General features: G+C 39.6%; 1 protein-coding gene and 1 long non-coding RNA gene across 3 annotated transcripts in view; one reads left to right on the top strand and one right to left on the bottom strand.

The window, feature by feature from the left end:
* The window catches only part of LOC310708511, a 38233-nt gene extending 24854 nt beyond the window's left edge, over positions 1-13379 (bottom strand). Inside the window, exons 1-3 of one of the 2 annotated variants that reach the window (XR_014527072.1) lie at positions 12333-12435; positions 1320-1512; positions 775-816 (exon numbers count right to left, since the gene is read on the bottom strand). This is a non-coding gene — a long non-coding RNA (uncharacterized lncRNA). Of the gene's footprint in view, positions 1-774; positions 817-1319; positions 1513-12332; positions 12436-13270 lie in introns of those variants that run through there. The other variant, XR_014527071.1, reaches the window with a different exon arrangement.
* Positions 10780-26712, top strand: part of CAMSAP2 (calmodulin regulated spectrin associated protein family member 2) — a 183358-nt gene continuing 167425 nt past the window's right edge. Inside the window, exons 1-2 of the mRNA XM_083506715.1 lie at positions 10780-11085; positions 13628-13712. The gene's annotated coding sequence lies outside the window, so the exon portion shown is untranslated. The remainder of the gene's footprint in view (positions 11086-13627; positions 13713-26712) is intronic.

Genomic DNA, 26712 nt, shown 5'->3' with positions numbered 1-26712 from the left:
GTAAGTCCTGTTGAATTCAGTGGGACTTACATTTGGCTGAAAGTTATTCCCCCCCCAAAAAAATCTACCAGCTTTAGTTAAATAACATTAGAAATAATGTAAATTTTTGATTCTAAAGATATCTAGGAGCTGAAAATGTGCAATCTTGAATCTATGCAATCTCTTATGCATTTCAAAAGTAACTTCTCCGGCTGATTAGCAATGAAAGGTTTAACTCTGCTCTTTTATCTGCAAACAGAGATGATCAAATCAACTTGCAGAAGGCTGTCTGCCATTCTCACAAAACAATGAAGGAGTAACGAAAAAAATCCCCAAGTTGATAGCATATGTAAAAAGCTACAAGTAATGTATCCTGCTGGATTTGCATGCTGATCAATGCTATTACTTTAGACTTTATGAAAATATAAATGACACCCCCACCCCCTTTTAAACAATATGAGAAACTCCATCTTTTACTGCATATAAACTGCAACCTGATTTGGGGAAGTTTTAACACTGTCGAGTGTAGCCAAGTGTTAAAGAGAGAGACTAGGAATTCAAAAACTTAAAAGCAGCAGTAAAATATTAGTCAATGTCTGTGAGAAATGAGTCTGTCCCTTTATTCAGGGTGTATGTGTTTAATGGTAAGCTGGGATGCATATAAGCTAGTCCAAGCATGAAGGGCAGTAGGACACTCATATGGAAAGCCAACTTTGTCCCTCAGTTATCAAGATAAGAAACCTGTCATTTCTCTCATTCACTCTGTCAGCCTTGAGATACTCTAAGCAGACTTACCTCTGTGTTGTACACCCCATATATCAGGAAGATGAAGAGACCCTGTAAAATAAAATGGAGGGAAAAAGCTGTTAACTCTAATCATTTCAGCAGTAGAAATACCTGAAATAAACTTTCCTGGGAACAGACAAAAGAAGACACACTTCATCAAGGTCAATTTATTTTTCTATTTTTCAACATTATAAGCTGTACCTTGAGCATTTATTTGATAACGTGGGAGTGCACTGCCTACCATACCTGTACTGCTAAACTATTTGGCATAAAAGACATCCAAGACCTAGAATGTCAATTAGAATACTACATGTGATATCAAATTCATTATTAGTGCATACATTATAAAATATCAGACATGCTGGACTGGGGTTGTTTTAAAAACAACAATACTGTATACCTTTCGATTTTTAAATAGTTAGCAAATACATCATTGTAGCACTTCATTGCTGCATTTCAAAATAGATATAGGAGCAAGTAATATATATATATATATATATAGATAGATAGATAGATAGATAGATAGATATAGATATATTCAAACTGTTCTTGACATTTTTGGTGATGCATATTTCAGATATTCTAAAGCCAAAACTAGGATCCGATGTAGCCAGTTTTTCTATACAGTACAGGAATTCTCCCTGATCACACATTAAATGCTTAACAGATTTTCTGGACTGACACATTTCACAGATGCAAAATATTTTACAAAATGGTTGACTTTCCATCAAGAAAAACTAGCATTCCCTAGAATAAACAGATAACAGGGCATTTCAAAATAAAAAGGAACATTAATTGAATTTATTTTGAGTCTTTTCCTAATAACTGCCCAATGCTCTTTCAGAATAAAGTCTTCAAGAAGTGTGAAACAGCGCTAAATTTAGCTAACCATAGGCATAGCATAATAATAGTTCTTAAAAATACTCAATCAGGTTATTCATCATTTCTCTTTAGGAATAATTTATGTATTTCAACCATGTGTCTTGGCAATTATTTTAACATTACTGGTTTTCATATACAGACTCTGAAATAAATACGTACATGAAAAGATACTTGTTATAGATTAAGCAGCTCTCTTCCATTATATGACACTTTTATTTTCTTTGGTGCGTATATCTGTGCCATCTGTAACACAACACTGCACACGTTTTCTTTTCCTAAATATAAAAAAGAGACAGCCAGTAAAACACATTAAAAATCTCCATGAAGCAATTTCAAATTATTGCACTTTTTTCTTTTTTTGCAGTTGTCAGAATTTTGCAATTACTTCAAAATCAAGAGGAAATAATCGAAAGAAAATCTACAAAAGTGCATCTACTCTCAATAAACACTGCAAAAGTTTAGCCATTTGCAGAAAAGTGTACCTATTCAAATATAACACTGTTATTTTGCACCTGCAGGCATAATTATAGCTGCATATTAGCAAAAGCATATTCTGACAAAAGAACACAATGATTATTTCTCATATACATTGTATTGTCACATCATCCATTTGTTCTTGTTGCTTCCTTCGGGCTCTGATTCTGCAAAAGCCAGCAAATTACACAAAAGATAATATAAATAATGCTGTGCATTGATTTCATGTATCTCAATGTGTTTAGCATCAAGGTGTTGAAAGGCTTACAGTGCAGTCCTTTACATGTTTACTAAGTTCCACCTAATTCACTGGGGCTTCCTCCCAAATAAAGGTATGTAAAATTGCAACATTAAGCATCACTGCTGAATTAGTCTGTACTTCCCATATGTTCCTTGTATAAGGGAAATTTCCAGTGAATTGTGTTGTCAGTGACAAAATTGCTTTTGCTTAGACGGCACTCCTAAACACATTTTCTAGGCAGTAAGCCTTGCCTTATGGAAACAGTGTGATGTATGTGTCAACATATATAGGACTAAACTCTTCAGCACCGAAGTTATAGCTAATTAAACACACACACACACACACACACACACTATAAACTTCATTCAGCCTTATGACTTTGAGCTTTTAATAGAAAGATTTATTCTATACTGAAGTTTTGCTTTAAGCATAGTTTGTATATTTCTGGTTAGACAGTAAGTCCGCAATATTTTAGATATTGAATAGATCATTTGCTGTGGCTTAATAAGGCTGTGTAGGCTTAATTCTGCTGCAACCAATGCAGGAGCAGGGTTGCAGTCATGGTATGATCATGTTCAATGAAAGTGATAATTCAGGCTGCAATCCTATGCATATTTAGGACTGGATATAAGTTCCATTGCACATAATGGGTCTGGCTTTCAGGTAAACATGAACTGAATTAAACCATTAATTTCATAAAAGTAAATTAAAGCTAGTTGAAGGGCAAGTCATACTGGCTACTTCAGATGCTGTACTAGAGACTCCTGTGCCTTTCAAAACTGCCCAGAAGGACAAATGCTATCAAATGCAATTTCTAACAATAATGCAGCCATTCAAAAAACTGTGAGCTATAGGCATATAGGAAGTTGTCATATACTGCGCTAGACCACTAGCCTATCGAGTTGACTATTTGCCTTACAGGGTTCCAGTCTGAGAGGCCTTTCTCAGCTCTGCTGAGAGATAGCAGGATTTGTACTTGGGGTGTTTCCCAGCTGAAGCATCTGAGTTCATTTGGGAATTTGCTTTTTAAAACCTGGAGATCCCATAATACAGGAACAAGGAACCTGTCAACCTCCAGATGATGTTGGACTACAACTCCCATCATCTCTGACCACTGACTATGCTTGCTGGAGTTGGAGTCCGGCATACAGAATGCCACAAGTTCCCTGCCCTTGCTGTAGATTAGCAGCCGGTAGATATTGAGCTGTATTGATAGGGCAACTGGGTACCTAGAGGATCAATCAGTTTCATTGATCTAATGGGTATTTCCACACAAGGCGCACCTTGTGCATTAGCTCAGACTTTCAACTAACTGGAGTCATTCCTGATTAGACAGAACATAACAATAGCTCTTAAAAGGAGTTTATCTTCACTAAAGTAACATTAGAAATTCTGCAATAGTTTGTAAGCTGCAGTTGTCAACTCTGCAGGAAAGCCTAGAGGTAGTTTATCAGCCAAAACTGCAGACTGGTAACATTTCAGTCCAGCCCTCCAGATAACCTAACCTAACAGTTCCATATCTAAAAAGCACATTGCACAAGACAGAACCATGTCCGGTCCCAAAAGCCATGAGATAGAGCATCAGTCTCCAAGCACCACCTTCTGAGTTTAGTCTTGAAATAGGAACTGAACCACAGATCAGTGGAACCATGTGTACCAATCCTAATGAGATTGTCAGTACTCTGATGGTCTCAGTTGGGTCAGATGGTTGATACTAAAAAACCTCTGAAGACAAAGTGGAAGTACTGAGAACCTTGGGAGGAAGTGATTGTGTCCTCTTGGGTTTCATGATATAGAGGCAAGGGAAAGCTGAATTCCCAGTCAGCACACTGGGCTCCATTGAAAACGGCTTCTCCATGCGAACCAGGAAATGACCTTTCCAGACTATGGAATGCCTCTTTTCCCCCTATATCTTCACTTGTGATCTCCTTGGTGACACGGATGCCATTAAGGCAGTTGAATGCACATGCATACTTTGTCTCCCTTCCACACCCTCCTCATGGCCCCGGGCTCTGGCAACCTATGCTATGCCACTGGTTAGCTGACAACAACAGTATATTCATTGTAGATTAAAAAGGCATTTTTAATCAGAACTATCCTTTGCCAAGGTTTTCAGTGGCTGGGATATAAAAGAGCCCCTTGCACACAGTCAACATCTTCCAGCCCCCTATGGATTTCTGAATGCTGTATCAGAAGCTGCTTTGGAGGATTCGCATGACTTTCTGGTGGAGCAGCTCTTGGTCACAGTGGGTAACCTCCACTGTCAAAGATAGTATACTTCTGAATATCAATTGCTAGGAATCACAAGTGCGGCAGCTAGACTGATGACTGGGAGTGGCCGCCGGGACCACATAACACCGGTCCTGAGAGATCTGCATTGGCTCCCAGTACGTTTCCGAGCACAATTCAAAATGTTGGTGCTGACTTTTAAAGCCCTAAACGGCCTCGGTCCTGTATACCTGAAGGAGCGTCTCCACCCCCATCGTTCAGCCCGGACACTGAGATCCAGCCCCAAGGGCCTTTTGGTGGTTCCCTCATTCTGATAAGTGAGGTAACAGGGAACCAGACAGAGGGCCTTCTCGGTAGTGGCGCCCGCCCTGTGGAACGCCCTCCCTTCTGATGTGAAGGAAATAAGCAGCTATCTTATCTTTAAAAGACATCTGAAGGCAGCCCTGTTTAGGGAAATTTTTAATATTTAATGCTGTATTGTTTTTAACACTCGATTGGAAGCTGCCCAGAGTGGCTGTGGAATAATTTATTATTATTATTATTATTATTATTATTATTATTATTATTATTATTATTATATTTGGGTCCTGCTTGTGGGTTTCCTATAGGTATCTAGTTGAATACAGTGAGAACAGGATACTGACCTAGATGGGCTTTTGGTCTGTTCTACTGGGGTGTTCTTATGTTCTTAAGGAAGGTATAATGTGGGCAGTACTGGACACAACCCAACAGAAGCCAAGGTTATGTAGACACCCTTGAACTGAAGTCATTACATAGAAACTCTTATTCACATCAAAGAAATATGCTCCTAAGAAATGACTAGTGAATTGTGCTGTTGGTTCTAAACTATTTCCATGCTTCTGTTCTTTGAAATATCTTTAAAAATGTCATCTCAAAGGAGGAATTATTTTCTTGTCTAAAGTTTATTAGATATCCTCAAGAAGTTCACTTGAGCTGAGAAGCTGCAACAATATTTATTCTAATTGGTGCATTAATTGGCCAATCAGTTAAAAACGAGGCAGTTTAAGAGACTTGAAAGCCTCTTAGCTGTTGACAGCTATAACGTTAATGCTTACATTTTTCAATTACTAAAAATAAAACAGGAAGGAAACATACAAAATCAAGATTTCACCCTTAGCAAATAAACTATTGATATGAACAAATAAATACCACTTTAACATATGCATCCAATATTAACAACCCTAATAAAACTGTTTATTAGAGGAATAAGTTCCTACACTGAATGATACTTACAGTTATATACGTATAGCATGGGGAGATAGACAAAGAAAGAGAATACTTCATACGAATGCACATTGAATTAATTGTGCTCATTTATTCCATAACAAGTGTATGGGCATGCTTTGCCTTAACATTTGTCAAATGGAATATTTTATTTTATTTTATTTAAATCCCTGCTTAGATTAGGAAAATACTTGTCACATTATTTACACAAATAATACAACTGAGATCATGGGGAATTATATCAAATGTTGTTTTTGATGAAGATATAAAACATTTTATCATTTCCGGACCAGGCACCGCACTCCAAGGTATATCCATCTATGGTGCAATGGTAACAGGACTTCTATCCTAATATACAGGCTCAACATAAATATTTATTCATTAAAAAAAAATATCTTCTACATTTAAAAAAAATCATGCAAGTTTTTCCATGTTAGATATTAATTTTGCTCCTCAAAGATGTTACTGAAAACCATAGTATATTGTGCTGAATTATAGCCAATGTCCACATGCATTATTCGCTTAGACCCCAAAACTTCACGGACAGCAGCCCTAATAGTACTGTGCATGGCGACCTTCACATTCACTCACAGGGTGCATGGTATAGATGCTGGACCCAGAGGCAGGTGCCATGACACAGACATGGAAATCCCACCCCTAACACATCCATTTACTACAGTCACTTTCCAGGTACAGATGCTGGCCTGATCTCACCCCTTGCTGTTTTAGATGGTTTTATCATCTTCCTGATTTTGGTAATTATTACATGTTGGCTTATATTACACAGTACTTTGGGCATTATATTGAAAAGCAAGATTAAAAAGCTCAATATAAGCAAACAGCAAGTACCTCAGTGAGTAAAGGAATAAGGAGGAGATGGAGACATCTTTCATTCCTCCCCTATCTCCCTGTCTATTATTCCTGCCATTTTGTCAGGGGCAGAGCAAAGTCAAGAGAGCTTTCCAGAAGGGTGGAACCCCTTATTATAAAAAGATTAATGTTTTCTTTTACTTTGCGATAAAAATCACATTTTTAACATAAATATTAGGGTTTTTTTAAAAAAAGTAAACTAGTGCTTGATTATTATCTTTTAAGAGTGCAAAGGTGTTGTCAGGAGATGGGCATGGGTGATTTCACTTTTACAAGAACTGCAAATAATAACATCTTATCATCTCCCCCACCCCAGTTAATTCTTCTTCCCCAGCAGGCATATCTGCTTGACTGAAAAACAGAGAAGTCCAGGATTCCCCATTACAGCTCCTTTTGATGGGCATTTAATATATTGCCTTTACTTAATATATTTAATATATATTGCCTTTACTTAATATATATTGCCTTTACTTAATATATTTAATATATTGCCTTTACTTAACAGAGCTGAACTGCTCCTTCAAAATATTTAGAATAACCTTCTTTCTCTCAACTCAGAAATACAAGCATGCCCTGTATATAAAGAAGTGAAGTGCTAGAGTCTAGAGATGTGAAAAGCCCAGAAAAAATGAATTATTTGCAGTAAACACATAGGCTTGTATCCAATGCTAGTCCTACTTAGAGTAGATGCATTGAAATTAATGGGTGACTAGCTTAGGTCCATTGATTTCAATGAGTCTGAGTAGAACTTGGCTGGGATCCGTGTTAAATGGTTTGGAGATGTGCAACTTCCCTTCACACTTTGTCTCTTTACCATAGCAAACACAGTATGTACCAATGATTACTACATGAAGTATAAAAGTAGCTGCTAGTCTTTGTTTCAGAGCCTTATTAGCACCCCTGCTCATGCCCTACCATCTCCACTTCCTATTCCATTATTAAATATTCAAATTACCACAATAATTGTTGTGAAACATCTGTGCATGAATGCTCTCCCAATTTTTTTCAACCACCTATTGGAACCAAAATGTGTAACTGGACCACTTTAATTACATTTGCAAATATGCATAATTTATTAATTGGAATGTAGGCTCCTTTGAGGTACAAATGACAACTTTAGGAGGGCAATTTAGCTTAGGGAAATTGTGTAGAGGGATAGGGTTGAACAGTCCCTTACAAGCATCGCTAGACCTATCAAGACCGCCAGGATGTGTGTTTTAAAATGAAATAACCCCATATCACATGTGACTTTATTCCTAGGTTATATCCACACCATACATTTAAAGCACTATTATACCACTTTCATCTCCTGCCAACCTAGCAGTTCGAAAGCACATCAAAGTGCAAGTAGATAAACAGGTACCGCTCTGGCAGGAAGGTAAACAGTGTTTCCGTGCGCTGCTCTGGTTCGCCAGAAGCGGCTTCGTCATGCTGGCCACGTGACCCGGAAGCTGTATGTCGGCTCCCTCAGCCAATAAAGTGAGATGAGTGCCGCAACCCCAGAGCTGTCCATGACTGGACCTAACGGTCAGGGGTCCCTTTACCTTTATACCACTTTCACAGTCATGATTTCCCCCAACAAGCTATGGGAACTGTAGTTTGTTAAGGGTGTTGATGATTGTTAGGAGACTCCTCACAGTTCAATCTTAATTCTTTCCCTTCACCACTGATCATTCCTCCAAACAGGGGCATTTGCATTCTCCCTTGGCTAAGCCTACAGTACCCACATGCTGGGGCCAAAAGTGGGGTGCGGCCAACCCACACGCTCATGTGCACAGTCTCATCCATGCACACACACACAGAACACATAGCCCCCTTCACATCTTATCCATGCAGATTATCCAAAGGGGGATTATCGCCCCCACCAACTCATCAAATTATCAATCTGATGATTGGCAAAGGATGATCTGCATACCCACCATGTGTCTATTACTGACAAATGGGGGGGGGGAGGAAAAAATTGGTTGGGGCTGACACTCCTGACCTAAACCGTGTCCATGGCAAAGGTACTTTTTAAAAAAAGTGATATTCCACAATGGATCTGGGCCCATATTTCAATAGGTACCAGTTTATATTATCAGATGCATAGTCCCTATGTTGGATAAGTCAACGGCAGTATTAGGGGCATCATAAGACACCCTAATAGAGAATGCAGTGCCCATGACATTTCAAGTACATTTTCTACTCCTTGCTTTAAAAAAAGAGTATCAGCTAGCACCGAGGCAGCATATTGGCTGTGTTGACAAAACACATCAAAATGCTAAAAGAAAGGGATCTACGAAGTCCTCTTTACCAGAGCACGCTTAATATTCCTGAGATGGCACCTCTCCACATTACTGATAATGGATGGACAACATGTTTTGGTATGTTCGTACCACACAGAGCGCTAATTGTATTCATGGAGTAAAACACGCATCAGGGTTTTCTTTGGCCAATGGACTGAGAACAAGAACCCTTACTTACATGGTTACTCAGTTAAATAATAATTTGATGGTTAACTCATTATGGAACGGCTTCTATAAAAATGCTACAGTACATCTATTCTGGGATTGTAGGGTTCCGGCAGAATTCTCTGTGATTTGTTTATGATGTAGTGATGATTGACTCTGTCACTTACTAATAAATGGTAAATAAAAAAAAGTAACCTATGATATTAAAGTACTACATTAGCTACATCGCGATTAAATTACAGTAACATCACCAGCTATAAACCTTTATAGAATCTTCTCAACCGTGCAGTAATTCTCCTAACTATACGATTATGTAGAGCACAAATATTTCTTTGTAAGTCCGAAGCAATACATCAGGGGAGCATTTACTGCTAAAGCTAGATTGAGAGTAAATGCATCTTGGGTTGCTATGAATAAAAGCTCTAGCTTCTCATTACTTTATGACAAGACACAGAAATTCACTTTACTTTTCATTTAAGCTTTTCTGCTCCAGTTTATAGATGTATGCCTTCACGCTTTTATTCCCTTCTCGCTTCAGCCGTACGTAATAAATGATTATAAATTTTCACATTTGACCACCTCTCTGCTAGTCTCATGCTTAATGCACAAAGTTAGGAAGCTGCAGGTAAAAATTTCACAAACACTTTTATTTATGATGTTGTCCTTGGTAACGGAAATTTCAATGTACTGAAATGAAAAGTATGATTAAAAGGATACGACGACCTGACAAGGATAGTAGAGGGCAGCCTTCTATTTCCCACAGAAAATATATAATACTTTTTTGACATCAATTTCATAGAGAATAGACATGGGCTATTCATGAAAAAAAAAGACACAAACATGTTTCTGACTTCGGCGCTCTTGTCCTTTAAATGAAACTTCTGCCAAAGTGCATCAAGACTGAATTAATGTCCTTTAGATGTGGAAATTATTCAGTTGGAATCATAACTAATTTTCAATAAGCATAACTGGCAAAACAATATAAGATAAATAGTGAAAAGCTACTCAGGCCTTAAAAATCAATTTATTTAAAATTCAAAATAATTCAAGTCTTTTTTACACCACCCACTTGGTTTTAGGTGCTTAATAGATTTAATTATTTATTGTTGCTGTTATAAAAAATAAGAAATAACTGCTACTAGATTATATCTATTTTATTTTTTATTTACTATTTACAGAAATATCTGCTGAAATTAAAACAAACCTGCTTCTCTCTATATATGTATTTTAATTTTATTCATAGGTTTTACGATTATTCATTATTTCTTTCTGACCACAACAGGTTCAAGGCAGCTCACAATAAACTCCATATAAGGAAAAATAATTGTTTTTATAAAAGACAGTTTTTAAGTAAAATGAACAGAAAAAACAATATGTACAATCAGCCTTCCTGAGGGTTCTTTAATCATTTATGCAACGTTTGTGCAATATCATTGTCAAAGTTTCACATTTCTAGTCTAGTGTTTCTTGTTGTCCATCATCCCTTTGTGGATGTGGTGTTAGGTCGGATTTGAAGATATCTTTACCATGCCAAACTTTGTGCATGGTTCCTTCCCATGCCTACAGATGCATAAACAAAGGGGTCACCTTTAGTCATTTCCTTCCAGTAAGAGAGAGATAAACATCACTGCTGCTGCACAGCAGCCACCACTTTTGGTATCTCTATTGTATTGTTCTCCTACGGGCTCAGGCTCTGATTAGCTGAGCTGATTCAATTGACTTGCTCCAAGACCTTAAGAGTTTGCAGTTCGGCTTTTGTGAGAGAAAAGAATGTTGTCAGTTTGGGTGGGACCAAAACTTCATGCAGAGGCAGTCTGGGAAAATGGGGAAAACTGGGGGAGAAATGTCCTGAAAGCGGGCAGAGACAATGAGGCTGAAGGAAATAAATATGCTGAGAACAGAACTGACTGTGAAAGAGGAATATTTAAGGTAGGTGGCTGGAGAATAAGAGGCAGAAAAGACACGGAAGTGAAGTAAGGAGGGTCGGTGAGGGAAGTCGGCAAGGGAAGCTGGTAGACCCGGCCCTACTATTAGGTAGAGTCAGGCCTCAAGAAGCAGACTAAAGTGTTGAGAGAACAGAGTCGTGTCTTGAATCCCCAGCTAACCTTTTGCCCTCAAATATGGTCGAACAGTGTTCTGTTGCTAGTGCTGAAGTCAGATTTAACTACCGGTCCAGTCCGCTTCTGTAGGTGGAAGTAGGGTGAGGGGCACCATCTTGTCCTTTGCCTCAGGCGGCAGAACATATTGGCCCGGCCCTGCAGGCTGGTCAGGAGGCTTAAACCCTATACTCAAAACGAGCAGCTAATATCCAACTCTGGGCCCATTTGCGCTATTCATTTACAGCAGTGTCCCAACACTTTAAACCAGTCATGGCTTCAGTCAAAAGAATCCTGGGAACTGTAGTTTGTAAAGGGTGCTAAGAGAGTTGTTAGAAAACCCCCTATTTCCCTCATGAAGCTTTAATTCTCAGAGTGGTTTAACAGCCTCTTTCCTCAGGGAAACTCTGGTAATTGTCGCTCTGTGAGGGGAATAGGGGTCTTTTGGTAATTCTCACCACACTTAACAAACTACAGGTCCCAGAAATGACAATTCACAGTGATATGGTGCTGCTTTTGGTGTGTAGTGCAGATGGGGTCTCAGTCATTCAGAAGACCCAATGCTAGTAATGATCACTAACAAATATATTAATTTCAATGGGTTTACTCTATAACTAAATCAGATACCACCCTGTGTTTAGTGGGGGAGGAGCTCAGGATAATATATAGGCTCATAAACAGAAATTTTGTTGTGAGGTGCCTAATTGGAGCAGTGGATCACTGAATAATAGCACCATCAAAATCTTGTCATTACCCATTTATTTGTATCCCACTTTTCCACAAGATGGCTTGCCAAAGGCAGCTCACAATGTATAAAATGAACAGCAACAAATATAAGAAAAATAGGACCAATTTCGCATAAGTAAATGTATAATAAAGAAAATCAGCTCTGAATAAAACAATGCAAATAAATTGACCCAACAAATAACTTGACCTAAGCCAACAGCTGAAAAGTGTCAGGAGCCTGAAGTCTAAGATAGAAATAAAAAATATTTATTTTATGCTCTCTATAGAAATATATGAGGCCAAATAGATCTTCATTCTACAAAGGCAACGTGGGATTCTCCACAGTTTACTTACATACATGGCCTGGCAATCACACCTCTCAATTTGAGGCATCCTTCCTCCCAGTTTTCACCTTGATCTCTTCTCTTACTCCCTTCCACATCTTTCACTTGGGAAGGTAAAGATTTCCACTCCTCCTTTAATTCCCACAGACGCTCACTTATTTTTATCAACCAGAATATAAAGCAAATCTCTCTCTCTTTTCTTGCTTTCTCATAAACATAGATAGGCCAATATGTTCAAAATGATTAAATTGCATTAGTTCTTGGCAAGCAATTAGGCTGAATGGGAGTCAGGCTATATCCCTGATATAGGCCCATTGTTAAATACTTCTGCACAGAGGCCTACGTGCACTGGGATGCACACAAAATACAGACCGCTGTTTGGCAAAAAAAAGGCACAATCCTGATCTCCCCTCTATTCTGCCTCATTTGTCCCCTGTTTGACAAATGGTAGGATAGCTAAATGAAGCAGTTTCTAGGTTTAGTAACAGTGAATCCTGCTAGTTGCAGTTTTTCCTCTCACTGCAGCAGACCCAGCTCCCTATCCTCCAACATTTCTCTGATGAAAATAGGACACCCCAATCCATAATGATAATTTTACTATTTATACCACACACACCTTACTGGGTTGCCCCAGGCACTCTGGGCAGCTTCTAACAAATATAAAAAATATAATTAAACATTAAACATTTTTAAAAAAATCTTCCCTATACAGTACAGGATTGCCTTCAGGCAGCTCAGGGGTCGGATAACTCCATACCCTCCAACATTTCTCCAATGAAAATAAAGACATCCTAAGGAAAAGTAGGACATTCCACACAGAATAGAAAACTGGGACAGCTTCTCTAAATCAAGGATGTCCTTGGAAAATAGCGACACTTGAAGGGTCTGCAACTCTCAGTTTGTTGTAGAGGGCTTTGCTGTACCCTGGTGTGCTCCCAGCAGGCTTACCTGATGCCAACTGCAGCAGTGTGCCAGAAGACTGAGATTTGTTGCCATTTTAATTTCTCACTGTGGCCATGATATAGCCTTGCTTGGGGCATTGTGGGAAATTTAAAAAGCAGCTATACTGGCAAACTGACTTGGTAAACCAATTAACAACATGTAATGTGATTATAAAGCAATCCAAGGTGTCAATTCAATCCACAGGTGATTGCCCTGAACCACCTGATCTTTGTAATTGAGCTTTTTTGTATTGCATTTTTCCTCTGAAGTTCTTCTCTTCCAGCATGGCCACCTTAAGGTCTGAGTGGCTGACGTGTTCTTCCATTGGTTTTTTCAATTTTGTCTTTTTATTATTTTGTGCAGAGATTGGCCTGTTTGTCATATGTAGAATGCAGAAAGGCATCGCTGGCAGATGATGGCATATATCACGTTAGAAGATGAACAAAAGGTAAGCGAGCCTCTGATGTTGTGGATGACAGTATCCTTCTGAGCATATGCAGAGCACTCATCCAGTATTTGTGGGCTGGGTTTTCTTCTCAAGAGGTATGGGCCCCAGCACCTCTTAATCACTTCAGGCAATCTCTATCTCACTGGTGCCAGTGTCAAAATATTAATTCTGGATTATTCCCAAGGATTGCATCAGTTCCAGCACATCTCAGCAACGCTTATGTTGCAGAATGCAAGAGGTACAAGTAAGAAATATTGTGGAATGTATCTGCTGTTGTCGGATAATGACAATAAGCATGAACGGGGCTTATTATACTATGTATGACCCTAGTTATTATTACCTTGTTAGGGAAATATTTCATGGATCTCTACACTAAATAATTTGCAGTATGCACTTGTGCTTCACGAGCATTATAACCTTCATAAGGGGGAAGCTGCAAATACTTTGTGACAGATTCCATTTGTCGGCTGGCAATTGCAAAACCCTGAAAACATATTATGTCTCATGTCAGCCATAAAAATAACACCACAAATTACAACCTAAACAAAATTATGTAGCAATTATCATTTGGGGGTCCATTCTAATCCATTTCAGATTTACTGTTAACCTGGGTGTTTTTTTCCTTTCCCTCCACCTTTTTTTCTTTTTACACCTAAAGATCTGATATCGGGTCAGGCAATTATAAGCTACTGTGGCCCTTTAAATTGCAACTCTTCGCAATCATTGCTATTATAATACCAGCAATCTGCATTGCTGGGCATTCTGTCTAGTGTCCCAGCCTAAAAGTGTGCTCCTTTCTAAATAAATTTGATTTTTGCAGTTTGAAATTTGACAAGAAATGCTTAAAAAGCCAGCATGTGGGATCAATTATGGAAATTCAGCAAAGCACACAGGTTAAAAGTGCAACACCAGAGCTCGCACTCTCTTTTAACTTCCTAATGTCTCTGACCCCCTTTGTACAAAAGTACTTTAATCAACATTATATATATTATATTTTAGTCTCACCATTTAGCAGGCTGTAAAAAATGTTTGCTGGTCAATTATAGACATCAAGTTGATATGCTGCAGGACCATGGGCCGTTTTAAGTTTGCAATTATAGCTGAGAGGGATTTGGGGAAACCCAGAGAGGGTAAAAACTGATTCCCCCCCCCCTCCCCTCTTTAAAAAGTCTTAAAGTTTGCAAGCAAAAACGATGAATATTAATTAAATAACAACAAACAGAGACAATTATTGGACCATAATGCAAGGTGGATTTGAATTTAATGCACATGGCATTCTGTCCCAATATTTTCATCCCCTGCCACAGTGTATGCCACTACAATGACCAATAACGACAAAATTGTCCAAATAATGTAATTGCATTAGATAAATTTGAGACCAGATTTCATTTTAAGGCCCTAATACACTGTTGGAACAATGACCTGAATCTGGCTACCGATAACTGGTATGAGACATGGGTCAATGCACATAAGTGCTCTATTTGTAACCATAAAAGCAAGATAATGTATAGGATGCTAAACCACTGCTTTACATTCCCTTCACCCTCTGAGGAAATTGATGGTCCATGTTCATTCAAGGAGGATGAGAAGAGAGTGGTCATTTAGAAACTTGATGCTTGGTCTGGCAACAGGCACTTTTAAAGCTCCCTTTATTTCATGTTCTTTTGAAACTGTGGCTAGAAGTTAGCCGCCACCACTCTCTTGGTGGGGTGGCAGGAGATTACAGGAAGTAAACTCTTCAGCATCAAAATGTGCCTTAGGAAACCTCTCGAGTTCCTTATTGGAACACCCTCTGTGTGTTGTAAAGTGGTGACCGCTCTATGGTGCTATTAGCCACCATACACGTTTCTTGAATATGTAAAGTTTACTCTTTTATTATTTTATATTTGAGTGCCTAGTTGGCTGGTAGGTTTGTGAAACCATATCATCCTAACTCTTGAATAATAAGCAGTTAATGCGTAAATATCCTGTCTTGGAAAATGTCTGGATGCATGAGTCAAACTATGGCATGGTACAATACTGTGAACTACAAGTCCTAAAACCCTTAGTTGCCCTGCGTGGTGTGAGCCACCAGGGCTGTAGTTTTCAACATCTACCTGGGCAGTGGATCTGTTTCCAGCCAGCCAACTTGTCCACTGCATTTCTTTAACAGGAGGAGCTATAAAGCGCTTTTGTTCAGGATGAACTTCACTTGGGCAGCAATTGCCTTCTGTGCTGTACTCTGTTCTGACTCCTGGACTTATTTTCTTTTGGACGAAGACACAGTGTAATGTACAGTTGTGAAGCAGCTGTGCCTCCATAACAGCCAATCTGGCTGAAAACTGGAGAAGATAGACACAGAGCGTTTCCACACTTACATTCAGCCTCAGTGGCGGATTTATACAGATAGTTATGTACAGATTTAGGGCTCCCCTGTTCTTGAGGGCCCCCTGTGTTATTAGTATACTTTGTTAACTGAGAGGATACTTTTGAAACATGACTACAAATGACGAATTGCCATTGTTGAAATCTAGCATTTTAGGTTTTTGCGTGGTTTCCACTCTTTGTTTATCTTACTCTCCAATTAAAGTTGGTGGAGGCTGGTCCGTTTAGAGCATGGGAGCCATGAAAAGCTTCATTGGCATGCCAGAACAGGGGTGCCAGACTCTGGACTTCCTGTTCTTTACTTAACTTTTTAAACTAGGTCTCTAGCCCTTCTAGAAAGAAAGTTATAAAGCATAATGTGCAGACTACCTTCTAAGCTGGAGGAGTTCCTGACCAACACAAGCTGAGTGACAAGTATAACACTTATCCTGACTTTAAAGTGCAGAACTGCTGTTGGAAACGGAAAGGCCCATCCACTTCCAGCTCCAGTTGCCTATGATGTGAACTCCCCCTCTCCTTTCGGAGATAAGAGTGGAGAGGAGAGGCAGGATTCTTGCCTCTACTTTGGGTTTTGGGAGGATGTTGTGGGTTGAGGGAAATGCCAAAGACATTTCACCTGCTCTGCTCTGGCTGCCCATGGAAGATCTTTTTAAAAGGATGGGGGGAGCCAAGAAGTGTTGTGCCCGTTTGCCTTCTCTTTGCTCTGCTGCCCATGGAAGGGCTTATCGAAAAGGGAAGGGAACAAGAAGTACAAGGGCTTGTTTACCTCCTCTTTGCTTTGCTTCCTGTGGGCCTTGTGTGTGTGGAGTACTGGAGGAAAATCTGCTGCTGTCGGCTGCTCTGTTAAGTATGTTTTTATATTTAAAAAAAGATGTGTATTGGGGTATTAGGAAAAGAACAGGAATTCCCTGTCACTTGTTTGCTGTATATGGCAGGCAGCTGCTTTAGAACCCTGTGAGCTTTAGAGCCCTGATCTTCTGGTGCTCCAAATCAGAATCATTCCTGCTTCAGAGGTTCAGCTCCTAACGTGGGGGGGGGGGATGTGACAGCATCAATGGTGATGCCAGGAATAGGGTGGGTCCAGGAAGTGCACCATGCAATGGTAACTGTGCAAGGTTTGTGGGAAGCAAATACATGCATAGAGTTATTGTGTAAATTAGACTTTGGCACAGCTACTCTGGAACAGGGGAGATCATTTGCCTAGGTAAGGTCCCAAAAAATCTGAAACCAGTTCTGGTTTCCTAGTACAGTACAACAGTCTGAAAATTCCATATTCAGTTGCTTTTTGGTTTGATATAGCAACAATAACCCTTAATTCTTCTAACTGGGGGAAGTATTTATCATAGTTTGCTCAGGTTTCTAGCCCCTAAGTATATAGGGTTTGTGAGAGCACCCATTAATCTTCCATCATGGGAAGGCTCTTCAACATTGTGATTTTGAAGTCGTATATCACCTCCTGGCAAACAGAAGGGGAAGAAATGGAGGCAGTGAGAGATTTTATTTTCTTGGGCTCCATGATCACTGCAGATGGTGACAGCAGTCACGAAATTAAAAGACGCCTGCTCCTTGGGAGAAAGGCGATGGCAAACCTAGACAGCATCTTAAAAAGCAGAGACATCACCTTGCCAACAAAGGTCCGTATCGTTAAAGCCATGGTTTTCCCTGTAGTGATGTATGGAAGTGAGAGCTGGACCATAAAGAAGGCTGATCCCCAAAGAATTGATGCTTTTGAATTATGGTGCTGGAGGAGACTCTTGAGACTGCAGTCTTGGACTGCAAGAAGATCAAACACATCCATTCTTAAGGAAATTAGCCCTGAGTGCTCACTGGAAGGACAGATCGTGAAGCTGAGGCTCCAATACTTTGGCCACCTCATGAGAAGAGAAGACTCCCTGGAAAAGACCCTGATGCTGGGAAAGATGGAGGGCACAAGGAGAAGGGGACGACAGAGGACGAGATGGTTGGACAGTGATCTCGAAGCTACAAACATGAGTCTGACCAAACTGCGGGAGACAGTGGAAGACAGAAGTGCCTGGCGTGCTTTGGTCCATGGGGTCACGAAGAGTCGGACACAACTAAACGATTAAACAACAAGAACAACAAATATTTTGAAGTCAAAGTTTGTTTAATTTGCGGGTTGGTTTTTGGTATTTTATTGTACTGTACTGTGCTTTTTGATTAAATATTCTGTTTACCGCTTTGGGAACATTTGAGACCAAAAACAATATATAAATTATCAAAAGTAGCAATTGCTACAATAATTGTAATCCCAAACTAGGAAGTTGTCTCATACTGAATCAGCCCATTGGTCTCTGTATTGTCTACAATGACTGGTAGAAGCTCTCTATGGTTTCAGGCTGGGGATTCTCCAAGCCCTACTAACCTGGGATCTCCATGAAAAGGGGATGCTCTGCAGCTCTTCCCCACTTCTGAAGATGTTCTCGTTCCTTTTTGTGGAGACTCATAATGGGGATTACATAAATTTCTAATTTATTTCCTATGTACACACGTGACTTCTGCCCAAAAGTTGCCAGGGTTTTATAAGACAGCAATAAAGCTTTCTTGGCATTAAGTAGCCAAGCACATAAACATTTTAATGAACTGTTTTTACACGGTTCATTGGAAAGCTCCCAGTCTCCTACAATACAAATCACTCCTCTGTCACATTCAGTCCTCTCATATGGTGCTTACATTTCAGTTTACAAAATGGCTAATTAAAGTATAGCACAAGTGGAAGTTCAGCAAATACCAAAGTTAGGGAGGAGGGCAAGCAAAACCCTCCTTAACTGCAGATCTCAAATAGTTTTAGGCAGGCATGGTCAACCCACAAACTGCAACCAACTCTTCTGATTTGTCACAATCCACCCTTTATTGTTTCCCCCCTTGGCAGTGCCCAGTTAGAAGGTGCTGGCCTGGCCAGAGCCAATCCTTAAGTAACTTCACTCAGAAATGACATCAGCCAGAACAGAGTCTGGGCCTGGCTGGCATTTTATGTTATCACAGTGGCCTCTGGAGGAGTTTGATTCTCAAGTAGCTAAGCTTGGAGAAAGCTAGCCCCGCAGCTGTCTGAAAAAAATTGACCATCGCTGGTTTAAAGGACTGTATACTGAGGGTGTGTTCTCATTACTGCCTTGGAGCACAGTGAAGTTGTGTGTGTGTTTTTGGTGCATTTCATGTGTGCGTGTGTGTTTATTAGTTTTTTACATGAAATATAACATTATTCAATTTATTTTAAATATTACGATTTCTTACATGTTGACTTCCCATCCTTCCATGATATTCCTGTTGTATTCCTTTATCCTCTGCCATAACTGCCATATATTTTCTATTGTGTTATAACTTATATTACAATCATTTATTTATTCTCCTTCCCTTGCCTATTATTCAAATCCTGCTCGCAATTTCATCTGACTAATTTTTTCCTTAAATAGTCCAAAAAGAACCATCACTCTCCAACAAAGTTCTCATTTCTTTTTCTGCTGTCAACTTTGCCATCTCTGCATAGTCCATTTACTTTAAAATCCAGTCTTCTTTCATTGGGACTTCTTTTCACTCTGCGCAGACAGGATTGTGGCTGCAGTAGTAGCATACACAAACAAATTAACCATTTCTTTTGGAACCTCTACCCCTATAATCCCCAGAAGAAATGCTTCAGGCCTCTTTGGAATGGCTATTTTACACATCTTTTTTAATTCATTATGTATCATTTCCCAGAAGCCTGACACCTTTCTACAAGTTCACATATGAAAAAGGACCCTTCTGTCTGTTTACATTTCCAACCTTTGTTTGACCCTGTTTTATACATTTTGGCTAATTTATTTTGTGTGAAATACCATCTATGTATCATTTTCATATAATTTTTCTTCATTGCATAAAGGTGAAGGGACCCCTGACCATTAGGTCCAGTCGTGGCCGACTCTGGGGTTGCGGCACTCATCTCGCTTTATTGGCCAAGGGAGCCGGCATACAGCTTCCGGGTCATGTGGCCAGCACGACTAAGCTGCTTCTGGCGAACCAGAGCAGCGCACGGGAATGCCGTTTACCTTCCCACAGGAGCGGTACCTATTTATCTACTTCCACTTTGACATGCTTTCGAACTGGTAGGTTGGCAGGAGCAGGGACCGAGCAACGGGAGCTCACCCCGTCCCGGAGATTCGAACCACTGACCTTCTGATCAGCAAGTCCTAGGCTCTGTGGTTTAACCCACAGCGCCAAGCAGTAAATTTCATATCTATTTTCCACAACTTTTCCCATGCTGCCATCTCAATATTGTGCCTCACATCTTTTGCCCATTGTATCATTGCTGATTTGACCAATTCATCTTTTGTCTTCCATTCTTACAGCATACTACACATTTTTGAATTTCTCAGCTCTTTCTCCCCAGCTGTTCACGTCGGCATGGTTTCAATTCTCTTCTGTTTGTGCATACAACAGGGGCATTGATGGGGTGGGGGTGTCTTTATCTTATGCAAAAGCTTAAGAACTACAATCACATACCAGACAGTTGTATCTTATAATAAAAAACAAAATACATATGCATTTGGGACAATAACATGTGAACATGGATTAAATACCCAGCACTGGAAAGGCATAAAATGGGTGTGTGAAAACAGCCTGAAACAAAGTTCCAGTACCACCAACTCCTGCAACAACAGGTTTCAAAAGGTTTATTGTTGTTTGCCAGTGCAGTCTTGCTGTTGCCACGCTACACAGATGAGGAAAGAAGTAAGTGACAGTATTCTCATACCATGTTGGGAAGCTAAGTTCTCATTAATCATATTTGAAAAGGCTATCTCCCCAGGCAGGTATTTATTTTATAATAACCCGCAGGCAGAAATGAATTATTGAAATCAACATCAATGTGAAACTCTTTAGAATAATTAAAGCACGTTAACAGCAAACATTTTGGCACATTCTACTTAACCTTCCAAAGCTACATATCAAATGTTTATTGTCATTGTGTGTGTGTGTGTGTGTGTGTGTGTGTGTGTGTGTGTGTGTGTGTTTATATGTGTGTTTCAAATGAGGTATGTACTCATTAGGCTTTCCAATATGGAACCAGAATCTTAGTGCTGCAATCATTAAATGTTGGGCTGTCAAAGCCATTAAATTTCAGAATCTGCTGGTCTTTCCTCTGTAGTGTTCTTGGTCCATGTCTGATTGCACCAGGTTCCGCCTTTACTTTCCAGATTCCTTCAGCCTCCACTCCTGACCTTGCAGGTGTGCAGTTGCTCAACAGATGACCCTCAGGATCTGCTTTGGTCCTTCATTTCCTGAGCAGAATTTTTAAAACCAAAAGTTGCAGTCCTTTTATGCATTTAGCATGAATTTTAATCGACAAACACAGGATTAAGTAATGATGAATACACATTATAACTGAATATTTAACAAAGCATGCCACATTTTTATGTCTTCACATATCTCTCTCATTAATAGGGACTGAGTGAGAAGTGGCTTTCATGATGGATCATACAGCTGCCTGAGGTTCTAGCTTTTTTCACCTTGAAATGGCCTTTAAAAATATTAATGAATTTATTATCATTGAAGAAGTCATGTGCTAACAGAACCATGCAAAACAAATAGAAGACTGTTTATGTCCAATCAGCCATGCAATAGTAGGGAATATTTATTTTGTTAACGAATATATTTGGCCATTTAATTCTGGGGGGGAGATATAGACTGTTTATTTCTAAGATGAGCCCAGGATTAAGTGGTACTAATGGTACTATAAAGTTGTTATATGGTATTAATATAACCTGAGTATTAAAAACATAATGGATTCACTATTTCTGAACCATTAAGTTTTAACTTCACTCCTCAAATAAACTTCATATCATTATTGGGCTATTAATACCTTTTCCTTTCTGTCTTCTTTTCTTATTCAATCCATTGTCTCTTTTCTCTCTCCCACCCTCTCTCTCTCTCTCATCATATATAGCTGGCATAACTGAATACAGCAGGATGTGGCATATAAAATGATGTGATGAGTTGCTATCTGGACATGTGTTAGAGCATTCATAAGATCCAAAATTCATATTCAACAGATACAAGCTAGTAATATAGATGAGCCTTTAGATAATGAAACTGAGGCACCAGGAGGTTGAGGTTCTGGAGCTCAGATCAAAATACATGCCTTGGTCACCAAGAGGAAATTATTGTGTCTGGACTCCCAATAGAAAATCACATCTGTATCCCAGGCATCTGGTAGAATTCACAAATTTCTGTGTTTGGCTTCATGCCATACTCTCCCCTGTAGCTGATGGGAACATGGGATGAGCATGTAGAAATGCATCCCATAATAGCGCCAATTCACATGGCAAGCACTTTTATCTATTACAGCTAGGATGGGAATGTTATTTCTGACAATATCCCCTTGGCAACTATATTATATGTCCTACTCTCTTCACAATTTCTGGAGAAAACGTTATTGAAGTGCCCAAATATATTTCATTACTATGGAATATCACATGGACTAGTTCCATTATTTTTTAAAAAAACCTCCTATTCACTTCATTCCCAGGTAGGGATGAAGAATGTGACACAAATGCACTACATTCTAAAAGCTGTTCAAGCATCTTTTAGATTTCAAGCCTATTGGCAAGGCCTGTCTTTCACAATATATGCATGGGGCAGCATTAAAAAATGGCATATGCACACGGCCCAGAGTGTTACGGTCTCCTCTACAACCACATACTACTGCATGTTGTAGAGCAGAACTCAGACTAGTGACCAAAATATGAGAAGACTGTCCTGATGAAGTATCCATTTTAAGTGTATAGGTACTGTAAATGTAAATGTAGGTGAATGTCGCTGACTGAAAGGAATTAGGGGGTTTATGGTGGGGAAAGGGGATATGTATTACTCTGAAGAAAGTGGAAATCTGCTTGGGATAATGGAAACCTGCTTTCCATTGCAGAAAGCCATGCATAGAACTTGAGGTCCAGATTAATTTCCACAAATGTCAGCAGTTGAGACTTCACATGATGAGCTGCACTTGTCTCCTCTCCAACTGTTAAACATGCAGCAGCCCTGTCCTCCTTTGCTTCTGCTACCCTAAATGTCAGACTCTGACCTGTAGTTAGCGTCTGTGTCTTTAACACTGGTAAAAGGTAAAGGGACCCCTGACCATTAGGTCCAGTCGTGACCGACTCTGGGGTTGCGGCGCTCATCTCGCTTTACTGGCCGAGGGAGCCGGCGTACAGCTTCCGGGTCATGTGGCCAGCATGACTAAGCCACTTCTGGCGAACCAGAGCAGTGCACGGAAACACCATTTACCTTCCCGCTGGAGCAGTACCTATTTATCTACTTGCACTTTGACGTGCTTTTAAACTGCTAGGTTGGCAGGAGCTGGGACCGAGCAATGGGAGCTCACCCCGTCGCGGGATTTGAACCACCAACCTTCTGATCGGCAAGTCCTAGGCTCTGTGGTTTAACCCACAGCACCACCCTCGTCCCATTAACACTGGTACTAGCAGTGAAACATTCGGTGTAGGACCAGTCCAAGACATTTTTGTCTAGAATTTCCCAGACATTCTCAGCAAAAGAAGCTTGGGGGGGGGATTCAAAAAATTGGCAAAATGTTGATTTTCTCAACAAAAAAAGCTCAACAACTTTTTTTAAACAGATTTTTAGTTCTTGAAATATGGCAACCCTAAACAAAAACCACTTCACTACCTGAAGGGACAGGGATTTTGGTGAGATTCAAATGATGCAGTGGAAATATCAGTGTTATAAACATTTCATAGTTGCATTTGCCCATATCCATACTTCTGTTTTAAAGTTATGGAAGGGAAGCAAGAAAACAATGCAAGAAATAAAAGAAAAGGAGGGGGGATGCAATCCCTTCCAAAATAAACTGTTCAGTAAAACAGAAGCCTATGTAAGGTACAGTCAGCATTATACCACTTCATTTTCTTTGGATATATTCTGTCCTCAGGAAATAAGCAGCTATTGAGGGGAAAGTGGGGGAGGAAACAGGTACATGAGCAATTTAGATGTAAAAGGTAGCACTATTTGGACTCAAGTGGCACGCAAACAGCAGACAAGGATCCGACAGTGGCTTCATACGAGCAGCAATGCTTTCAATATTTCTATATGCAGCCTTAGGAATGATGGAGGGAGGCAAGGGGGGGGGGGGGAGGACATTTTCTACCCTGAGGTATAGACAAAGAAGATAACCTCCCTGAGGAGCCTAGCATGATAAGTAGCCACAGCGAGAAATGCTGTGATCAGTCAGAAAGGCAGAAGAGTTATTAGCTTAGCCCTGAACCTCCTACTTAATGTAGGACCAGTGGTGATAGCTAACAGACCCTGGCTAAGGTGACAAGCTTTGGACCTGCTCGAGGAAATCCAATTGAAAAGCAGCCAAGAGGAACAACGAGTTAGAAACAGATGTTCCAGCCAGGAGGAGGTGCACACATTTAAACAGTACATGTTAAAAATATATGTTTTCTAAATATAGGATTTCATCTCTTCCTGTGGCCCTGTTATTGTCAAGTACTGTTATTCTTTGAGCAGGGAGGGGAGCTAGGTAAGGGGAGCAGGCAGACAGAAGCATCCTTCTAATTGTGGAAAGCATCTTAAAACTATCTAGCTGCCTAAGTGACCATCTTCCCTAAACTAAAATTTAAAAACAGTAGCCAGGTTCTTGATTGATCCTTAGAGATAATTACAGTGTGTTGCACATAAGCAAACACAGACACACAAAACATGGTTATGTTCTATTTTATGAGGAAGGAAAAAATTGATTTCCAGCACAGGCAAAATGCTTGTTAAAACTTGTGCTTAACATACAAGGGACAAAAATAGTACCTTATTTTCCTTTGGCTCCCTGGTTATTAGTATAATTTGGGGGGGGGGGACTTGTGTTGATTGTGTGCTGATACACATCAAAATGTTGCCAACCCCCCCCCCAAAAAAAAACAAACGATTTTCAGAAAGAACTAATTATACTCCAAGGAGAATCATATCAGAGACACAACAAAAGAAATGTCATTGCCCAGGGTAAGTCCTTTGTGCATCTTTATATTCTATACCATGTCCAAGAGCACATATACGTCTGGCAAAGATGTTAATATCCAGTACATAAAACATATATTGGGCTATATTCTCCTTTGGCTGTATTTCCATAATTCTCATTAACATTAATGGGAATTATATATGTACCCCAGGAGGGGACAGTGGTCCCACTGTGTTGATTTTTACAACATATTTGCAATTCTCAACACAATATATCCGGTACATATTTCGAGCTGTTTCTATTTGAGTAAGTGCAACATTCCAAATGAATTTATCTGCAGCTCTGCACTGGAGAAACAGAATAAGAAGAAAGAGGTTCAGGAAAGAATAGATGCTAATAGCTATGGGTATTAAACTTAATTAAGATAGGAGCTATAATTGTGGAAGGGCCCAGATGTATTCGCATATATGTTTGCTGCATCTCAATTTGGCACACGATTTGTGAGGGCGAAGAAATTAATATTTTCCTTCTTTAATTCTTCCATCTATCTTTTATATTTAAAATTTATCGGAACATTCACAATATAGGCAATCTAAGGAACAAAATCAAAGACTGAGAACACAAAGACTGCAACTGCGGTAATGTTTGTGAAGTGCACTAGGCGCTTGAAATTTGAAATATAAATCCAAATTATTATTTTTAGAGAGCCAGTGTACTTTAGCAGACAGTGTTTTGGACTTGGTGTGGAGGAACCTAGAATCGGATTGCTGCTCAGCAATAGGAGGAAGAACTATAAGGGGCTAATAGCAATGTTGTTTTAGTACTGCTAAGTAATTACCAGTATACTTTTCAGTGTTGTTTTCATTGGGAAAGATTTGTTTGCTCAGACACATGAATACCACCTTATACCCATCATTTGGCAAGAAGTGTTTTGAACTTGGTGACACAAGCTTCTCTTGTCAAATACTGGTGGAAGGTAGTATTTGTGTGTCTTGGATTCATAGTTCATGGGAGATTTCCCCTAATACTGAAATACTAGCTATGCTAACAATATTGGGAATTGCTTGACAATATTGTAAACAATTTTTGTGCACCCTTTGGCTTGGCTTTTTGGTTCATCCATTTGCCCGCACATGACAGACACTGTTCAGTTTTACATTTCCATTGCAATGCCAACCTCTTCTTTTCTGCACTTACAATTATTTTCCCACCGAATATGCACCGGTATACATCATTTTTTGTATTATTCGGTGTAATATTATGTGTAATTTGTGTAGCATCTTCAAGCCTGAAACCTTTTCGTTTTACCCTTTACTTTACAAAACATAACATGACTTGAGATACACTCAAGTTTATTTAAAAAACATGCTGTGCTATGGCCACAAATTTAAGAGTGCTTGTCCAATGGGAAAATATGAACTAAAACAGACATAGCATGGCCCAACATTTTTTCTTAATACTTTAAAAAATAACCTTACAAATTGGAGGGAAGTCACTGCTATGCCAGTTTCTGAAACTAAATGTTTTCCCCCAAGGTGCAGAGGTATGGGACAAAACAACCACAATACAAATTTGGGGTGGAATCCAAAGTTACACTAGCAGACTTCCACTCAAGCAACAGGGCTTTCTATTCTGTCCTGCAGTGCCCCCAATCCCACCCCCATACATGTTCTAGGG

This window comes from Podarcis liolepis, assembly GCF_965112155.1.
Source record: "Podarcis liolepis genome assembly, chromosome: 6".
Taxonomy (NCBI): Eukaryota; Metazoa; Chordata; class Lepidosauria; order Squamata; family Lacertidae; genus Podarcis; species Podarcis liolepis.
This window is presented reverse-complemented; position numbering and strand designations above follow the sequence as displayed.